This window comes from Alosa sapidissima, chromosome 17 (genome assembly GCF_018492685.1).
Source record: "Alosa sapidissima isolate fAloSap1 chromosome 17, fAloSap1.pri, whole genome shotgun sequence".
NCBI classification, from domain to species: domain Eukaryota; kingdom Metazoa; phylum Chordata; class Actinopteri; order Clupeiformes; family Clupeidae; genus Alosa; species Alosa sapidissima.
The window spans coordinates 32,853,011-32,858,010 of record NC_055973.1 but is presented as its reverse complement, the minus strand read 5'-3'; the positions used below and the strand labels follow the sequence as shown (position 1 = coordinate 32,858,010).

General features: G+C 42.2%; 1 protein-coding gene and 1 long non-coding RNA gene across 3 annotated transcripts in view; one reads left to right on the top strand and one right to left on the bottom strand.

Moving 5' to 3' along the window:
- The window catches only part of smpx (small muscle protein X-linked), a 13,222-nt gene extending 12,022 nt beyond the window's left edge, over window positions 1-1,200 (top strand). For both annotated transcript variants that reach the window (XM_042067695.1, XM_042067694.1), the window contains one exon: window positions 304-1,200. The gene's annotated coding sequence lies outside the window, so the exon portion shown is untranslated. The remainder of the gene's footprint in view (window positions 1-303) is intronic.
- Window positions 1,201-1,888: 688 nt separating this feature from the next.
- On the bottom strand, window positions 1,889-3,295 carry LOC121688234. The gene is made up of 2 exons (XR_006024531.1): window positions 1,969-3,295; window positions 1,889-1,918 (listed from the first exon to the last, which is right to left on the bottom strand). It is a non-coding gene; the product is annotated as an uncharacterized LOC121688234 (long non-coding RNA).
- Window positions 3,296-5,000: the final 1,705 nt, after the last annotated feature.

The following is a 5,000-nucleotide window of genomic DNA, read 5'->3' as shown; positions in this document are numbered from 1 at the left end:
CACGACCATGGCTTTCAGATGCCACCTCACCACACAGATAGTGTGTGTGTGTGTGTGTGTGTGTGTGTGTGTGTGTGTGTGTGTGAGAGAGAGATGCATCAGTAAAGTGGGTGTTTGATCACGTGATCTGTGCCTTTTGTCCTGTACTCCTGCACGGGCCCCAGCTTCATAGAAAAGTCATCACACTGTGACTGCACCACCCACAAATCACAAATGTTTTAAAGTGAGCGATATCTCTCCCTCACACACACACACATTCTCTCTCTCTCTCCTATTCACTCTTTCTTTCTCTCTCTCCTTCAGATCCCCTGCTCCCTGCCCTGAAGAAACACATGGACTGAGCTACTCTGGGTCCCAGACCTGCACCCACACAGACAGCCCTTTCCTGCTCAACTACTGTATCGCCCAAGTGCACACACACACACACACATGCACACACACGCACACACACACACATGCACACACGCATGCAAACACACACACACACACACACACGCACACACGACAACAACCAGTAGTGGTAGTGCCAAGACAGTATCTTGGCAAAACGTTTGATGATACCAATAAAGATCAAGCCTGTTTATTAGAGGCATCAGATGGGCCTGTGGAGAATTGACCAGCTGTTGACCACCTGTGGAGAATTGACTACCTGTGGGAGGAACCAAAACAAGCGCAAGCCCCAAGACCTGGCCACAACGGGACTGTGGAAGACCTTCAACGGGGGGCAGATCCTTTGCTCTGAAAGACTGACCAGGGGAGAGGAGGAGCAAGCACACACACACATACACACACACACACACACACACACATCATACACACATAACACACTGTTACAAATGTCATCTCTGTTTCTCATAGAGTATGTCCGTTGGCTTTCTGTTACGCACTTGCAATCTGCTGTTCCTGATGCCACACACTGGTCTTGGGAAATCTGACCTTTAAAAGTGTGGTGTTTGGTTGTGCTGGTGAGCATGAGGATCATGTATTAGGACTGGTTTTAGAGTCTAAGTCACTTAAGTACTGTGTGCGTGTGTGTGTTTGTTTTGTTTGTGTTTCTTTGACTACTGTGTTGTATTCACTCAGATAATCTACTTTCAAGTCTGACAAATGATCTATTGTATGCAACCTAAAGCTGACGAAGTTGTAGTCAACAAACTCACCTTCGATGAATGTGACTCAAAAAAAAAAGATGGACGTTTTTTTGTGTTTCCTTTATTTATTTATCCATTGCTTGATATTGCACTCCTCTGAAGTCATTCTGTTTAGACTGTTTGTTGCAGCGAAGCAGCCAACAGTATGTTAAATTATGATTAATCATTCACACTGACAAGAGTCAAAAATATCTCACACACACACACACATAAAACAAATACAAATGGACAATATAGAGTTTGGTCCAAAATGAGATATCTCCATTTGTAAGAATAAGTTATGATTTTCTCATTGTGCATTTCAGGTAATATCAGTATAATTGCATTTGTGTTTGATTGAAGTAAATCCATTAATCCATTAAGTAAATCCATTGACAAACAATCTATTTGCAGGACTGACACGGCATGGAAAACAAAATAATAATAATAAAAAAAGATCTTAAAAAATGTCATTAAAATGAAGAGAACTTCTTTTGTAACCAAACTCTTCTTAAAAGTAATCAACTGTGGAAACAACCCACTCATTTCAGTTTTCTCAACTGGAAAACTGTCCTTTAAGGTCGAGAACTGTTCTTGTCATGCAGAGATGCTTTTTAAAGCAACACTAGTGAGCTAACTAAGAAAGCATGAAAAAACCTTCCAATCAAAACACCCAGAGCCTTGATGGCATTGGTAGAAGCTGCTACCTGGTGTCTTGTTGCGATAGTGTCAGCAATATCATACTGGGCAACGTTTTCAATTTTGCAGTGTGTTCCTTGCCTGGTTCCCTAGACTCAGTCACTTTGTGAACAGAGTCTGGGTGCTCTCCGTTAGGGACTGTTTCCAACCCTAGCATCATAATGGCCATAGACCTTGTGTTAACCTTGAAGACAGTTTGTCCAGTGTAACCAATCACATTGCATTAACCAAAACAATGCATCTACCTTTGATGCGTACATTTACACGCTCTTCTGACGTGTACATTTACACGTTCTTCTGATGCGTACATTTACACGTTCTTCTGACGTGTACATTTACACGTTCTTCTGTTTGCAATGTCTTTATGTTTGCATCTCCTCTTGTCGCTGATTGGCTCTGATTGGATACTAGGCGGATATATGGCCAAGCCAATGGTTTCCAGTTACGAACACAAAACTTACTGTGTATATTGGATGGCTGGTGGGAATGACACAGGTGTAGATTTGTCCTTCAGATGATCATATGCAATCAAAATGAATTTGAGGATTACACCAAAATAGTTTCCTGATGAATGCATTCCTCAAAAGGTTGCAGGATTGGACAGGATTGAATGACAGGTGAAAGTGTCCTTATCAGAAATAAAGTCATATCCATGGTTAGAGACATACAGACAGATCCTAGCCTGAGTGGCCTGTTTTATTCTGGGATTTACTAGACCCTGTAAAGTTCCCCTCAAAATGGCAGCCAAGAGTGCCATGCTCTGCTGGCAGTGTTGTTTAAAACAGGGGAAAGATGTCTGCTTTGGCAGAGCGACTCTGGAGACCAAACATGGCACCAGTGGTATCAGTGGACATGCGAGAGAGGCCAGCTTGAGCACACATACACTGCTTGAGATTGGGAGTATAAAATTGCTCGCTGTCGCCAGAGTTAAGGGTGGCGTTGTCCCTTTCTCCTCTGTCGAGTGTGATGTCTGGGGGTGCCAAGGATTACCAGGGCATTTGCCACAACCCACAATGCACTGGGACAGCAGCTGCCCCAGCTAATCAGTTAATCCCTTCCTTTATCTTCCTGTGCCCACAATACCCCAATACCACACCAGGAGGATGAGCTAAGCTCCAGTTTACAACTGTGTTCACCACGATCCCCTCTCTGACAGAGTGGCTTCATTGATTCACAGCAGCTATTCGACTTCCCACACAGTTTGGAGCCCCTGACGTGTACAGTCAGAGACAACATGGACCATGAAGGGAGATTGGAGGCCGTATATTCTCGGTACATTATTATTATGAATATTGTTTTTCTACTGGAGAGCAGAGATGAACCTAGAAGAACTGCATTGCAAAGTAAATAAACCTGCAAGATATAGCATATACAATCTTGCAAATACATAATTGGGATTATGAAAGGTTAATGTTTGATAAAAACATTCTAGTTATTCTAATCCTTTTGGAATATCCCAAACATTCTCCTATGCATACTCCTAAACATACCTAAACAACATTTCATTGCAGAAAATGAAAGGACATTGTGTAAAATAGCATATATACTGATATATCTTAGCCAGGGGGAAGATTTAATCACTTGACGTTTGCTTCCTGCAACAGTGACAGGTCACTGCTGTCCAACTTGTCACTTGTCACAGTGTTGCACAACACGTGCATATAAAACATGTCCCGCCTGCTGTCAGGCATTTTATGCCTGGACCAGAACAGTCCTCTGAATCCCTCCCAAGAGGCCGCAGAGCGCTGAGCCCTGATCCAAGCCTCCATGGCCCCTGTGTCAGGCCATTCTAAACCCAAACACACTGACGCTGCTATATATAGAGCAGCATCCATCTCAGGTCAGACTGCATATCATGGGGGACAAACAGGACAAGATCACTCACACGTGGTGCCCTCAACCCTTCTGTTATACATCTGCACAAAGCTAGCAGTATGAATCACATACAGGTCATCAAAGCTAGCAGTATGTATACAGTTCATCAAAGCTAGCAGTATGTATCACATACAATTCATCAAAGCTAGCAGTATGTGTCACATACAGTTCATTAAAGCTAGCAGTATGTATCACATACAGTTCATCAAAGCTAGCAGTATGTATACAGTCCATCAAAGCTAGCAGTATGTATACAGTTCATCAAAGCTAGCAGTATGAATCACATACAGTTCATCAAAGCTAGCAATATGTATACAGTTCATCAAAGCTAGCAGTATGAATCACATACAGTTCATCAAAGCTAGCAGTATGTATACAGTCCATCAAAGCTAGCAGTATGTATACAGTTCATCAAAGCTAGCAGTATGAATCACATACAGTTCATCAAAGCTAGCAGTATGTATACAGTCCATCAAAGCTAGCAGTATGTATACAGTCCATCAAAGCTAGCAGTATGAATCACATACAGTTCATCACAGCTAGCAGTATGTATCACATAGAGTTCATTAAACGTTGATCTCATCAGAAGGAGAACAATTATCACTACAATACTGTATATGTGAAGTGTTAAAACTCCACCATGGGGGTTTTGGTGTAAAACTAGCAAGCTGACTATCTAAAGCAAAGTGTGCATGCACTCGGCAAAGACCATGCAAACAGCCAGGCTGGCACTGTTAAATGCTTGATACCATGATATGCTGTTGTGTAGCAATGTGGTTGGGTGGTTGGCAATGTTGAGCTGTGAAAGCTTTTTAAACATTTTCAACGTTCTCAAGGGTCCTGTACCGCATACTTATATAGTGCATAGTCAGGTCAGCCAGTGAGAGTGACGAGAGTGTTTATGTCTGTTACTTGTCCATGTAGCATCAAAATGACCTGGAAGATAGGACCAAATCTAGTAGCCTAGCTCAGTGGTTTTCAAAGCGGGGACCACAAGCAACACATAGCCTACATTTGAAAAATGTAAAATATACCTATTACTATGAGGGTTGTTATACAATGCCATTATAATCATTTGTTGCTGAACATTACATTTTTTACACACTGTATGCTCCATCGCAAAGTGCTTGTTGCTAAAATAATTATTAGGACTGCTTAATGTATTTTTACATTTGCTGTAGTATTGTCAATGGGTTTAATAACACATCAAGGGGGTCCTTGGGCAGAACCTAGTGGTTTTTGGGGGGCCTTGTCGTGGAAAAGTTTGGGAACCCCTGGCCTAGCTTACAGTATAAA